Genomic DNA, 3,674 nt, shown 5'->3' on the forward strand with positions numbered 1-3,674 from the left:
CCTGGGATAAAGCCCACTCGGTCATGATGTATGATCTTCTTAATGTGTTGTTGGATTCTGATTGCTAGAATTTTGTTAAAGATTTTTGCATCTATGTTCATCAGTGAAATTGGCCTGTAGTTTTCTTTTCTTGTGGGATCTTTACCAGGTTTTGGGATTAGGGTGATGGTGGCCTCATAGAATGAGTTTGGAAGTTTCCCTTCCTCTGCAATTTTCTGGAAGACTTTGAGTAGAATAGGTGGTAGTTCTTCTCTAAATTTTTGGTAGAATTCAGCTGTGAAGCCATGTGGACCTGGGCTTTTGTTTGCTGGAAGATTTCTGATTACAGCTTCTATTTCCATGCTTGGGATGGGTCTATTCAGATTTTCTATTTCTTCCTGGTTCAGTTTTGGAAAGTTGTACTTTTCTAAGAATTTGTCCATTTCTTCCAAGTTGTCCATTTTATTGCCATATAATTGTTGATAGTATTCTCTAATGATCCTTTGTATTTTTGTGTTGTCAGTTGTGATCTCTCCATTTTCATTTCTAATTTTATTGATTTGGTTCTTCTCCCTTTGTTTGTTGATGAGTCTGGCTAGTGGTTTGTCAATTTTATTTACCCTCTCAAAGAACCAGATTTGGCTTTGTTGATTTTTGCTATGATCTCTTTTGTTTCTTTTGCATTTATTTCTGCCCTAATTTTTACGATTTCTTTCCTTCCACTAACACTGGGGTTCTTCATTTCTTCCTTTTTTAGTTTCTTTAGATGTAGAGTTAGGTTATTTAGTTGACTTTTTTCTTGTTTCTTGAGGTGTGCCTGTATTGCTATGAACCTTCCCCTTAGCACTGCTTTTACAGTGTCCCAGAGTTTTGGGGTTGTCGTGTTTTCATTTTCATTCATTTCTATGCATATTTTGATTTCTCTTTTGATTTCTTCTATGATTTGTTCGTTATTCAGCAGCGTGTTGTTCAGCCTTCATATGTTGGCATTTTTATGGTTTTTCTCCCGTACTTGAGATCTAATCTTACTGCATTGTGGTCAGAAAAGATGCTTGGAATGATTTCAATTTTTTTGAATTTACCAAGGCTTGATTTATTGCCCAGGATGTGATCTATCGTGGAAAAGGTTCCGTGTGCGCTTGACAAAAAGGTGAAATTCATTGTTTGGGGGTGAGATGTCCTATAGAGATCTTAGGTCTAACTGGTCTGTTCTATCATTTAAAGTTTGTGTTTCCTTGTCAATTTTCTGTTTAGTTGATCTGTCCATAGGTGTGAGTGGGGTATTAAAGTCTCCCACTATTATTGTGTTGCTGTTAATTTCCCTTTTCATACTTGTTAGTAATTGTCTTATATATTGCGGAGCTCCTATGTTGGATACATAAATATTTATAATTGTTATATCTTCTTCTTTGATTGAGCCTTTGATCATTATGTAGTTTCCTTCTTTGTCTCTTTTCACAGCCTTTGTTTTAAAGTCTATTTTATCTGATATGAGTATTGCTACTCCTGCTTTCTTTTGGTCTCTGTTTGCGTGGAATATCTTTTTCCAGCCCTTCACTTTCAGCCTGTATGTGTCCCTCATTTTGAAGTGGGTCTCTTGTAGACAACATAAATGGGGGTCTTGTTTTTGTATCCAATCAGCCAGACTTTGTCTTTTGGTTGGGGCATTCAACCCATTTACGTTTAAGGTAATTATTGATAAGTATGATCCCGTTGCCATTTTCTTTATTGTTTTGGGTTCGAGTTTATACACCCTTTCTGTGTTTCCTGTCTAGAGAAGATCCTTTAGGATTTGTTGGAGAGCTGGTTTGGTGATGCTGAATTCTCTCAGCTTTTGCTTGTCTGTAAAGCTTTTGATTTCTCCTTCATATTTGAATGAGATCCTCGCTGGGTATAGTAATCTGGGCTGTAGATCATTTTCTTTCATCACTTTAAGTATGTCTTGCCATTCCCTCCTGGCCTGAAGAGTTTCTGTTGAAAGATCAGCTGTTATCCTTATGGGAATCCCTTTGTGTCTTATTTGTTGCTTTTCCCTTGCTGCTTTTAATATTTGTTCTTTGTGTTTGATCTTTGCTAATTTGATTAATATGTGTCTTGGAGTATTTCGCCTTGGGTTTATCCTGTTAGGGACTCTGGGTTTCTTGGACTTGGGTGATTATTCCCGTCCCTATTTTAGGGAATTTTTCAACTATTATCTCCTCGAGTATTCTCTCATGGTCTTTCTTTTTGTCTTCTTCTTCTGGGAATCCTATAATTCGAATGTTGGGGCATTTAATATTGTCCCAGAGGTATCTAATATTGTCCTCATTTCTTTTAATTCGTTTTTCTTTTTTCCTCTCTGTTTCATTTATTTCTACAGTTCTATCTTCTAGATCGCTTCTCCTGTCTTCTGCCTCGGTTATTCTACTTTTCGTGCCCTCGAGAGTGTTTCTGATCTCATCTATTGCATTATTCATTGTATATTGACTCTTTTTTATTGCCTCTAAATCCTTATTAAACCTTTCTTGTATCTTCTCAATCCTTTGCTCCAGGTTATTTATCTGTAACTCTATTTTGCTTTCAAGATTTTCAATCATTTTCACCATTAAAATTCAAAATTCTTTATTAGGTAGATTCCCTATATCTTCCTCTTTTGTTTGTGTTGTTTGGCATTTATCCTGTTCCTTTACTTGCTGGGTATTTCTCTGCCTCTTCATCTTGCTTTGCTTGTGGTAGCCTTTCTTTCTTCTGGCAGTTTGTGGAGTTCTCTTCATTATGTAGTTTCCTCACTGTGTGTGGGGTTGGACGGGTGACTTGTCAAGGTTCCCTGGTTAGGGAAGCTTGTGTCGGTGTTCTGATGGGTGGACCTGGATTTCTTTTCTCTGAAGTGCAATGAAGTGACCAGTAATGAGTTATGAGTTGTCAGTGGGTTTGGAGTGACTGGGCAGCCTGTATATTGAAGCTCAGGGCTGTTTTCCTGTGTTGCTGGAGAATTTGCGTGGTATGTCTTGCTCTGGAACTTGTTGACCCTTGGGTGGCGATTGGTTTCAGTTTGGGTATGGAGGTGTTTGATGAGCACCTATCGATTAATGTTCCCTGGAGTCAGGAGTTCTCTGGTGTTCTCAGGATTCGGGCTTAAGCCTCTTGCTTCTGGTTTTCGGTCTTATTCTTGGAGTAGCCTCTAGACTTCTCTATCTGTCATTTCCAAGGTGGTTCCCTCTGTTTTAGCTTCTGTTTTCTGGTCTCTTCAGTGTCTAATTTCCGCCCAGACACTGAGGGGCGGTGGTGGACACTTATTAAGGCTCACTTGTTCAGTCCTTTTCTGAGAAGGGAGGAACACTGCAGACAAATATCTCTGGCGTCTGTGGGGAGTTCTCACAGTGTCTCGGCCACATTGGGTTTGCCCCCACTCACGGAGCGTGTGCTGTCCAAGTCTACACTGCACAGGGTCTAGGTTGCTCTGCCGGGAACTGTCCGTGGCCAGCGCTGGGTTGTATGCACTTCCCAGGTCTGAGCTGCTCAGGTTCAGATACTCAGGTACTCCACAAAGGTGCAGACTTGGTTGGGCCTGCGTTTTGTGCCTTCCCCGATCCGAGCAGCTCAGGTGACCAGGTGTTTGGCGAGCATGGTCGCTGTGACTTATTGCCTCCCCGGTCCCTCCCACTCAGTTTTCTGGGTGTACAGCCGGCACACCTTCTCAGGCGGATGTTGACTGT

The sequence above is a fragment of the Moschus berezovskii genome, chromosome 23, assembly GCF_049115385.1.
Source record: "Moschus berezovskii isolate FMDL1 chromosome 23, NW_MosBer_1.0, whole genome shotgun sequence".
In the NCBI taxonomy this organism is placed as follows: domain Eukaryota; kingdom Metazoa; phylum Chordata; class Mammalia; order Artiodactyla; family Moschidae; genus Moschus; species Moschus berezovskii.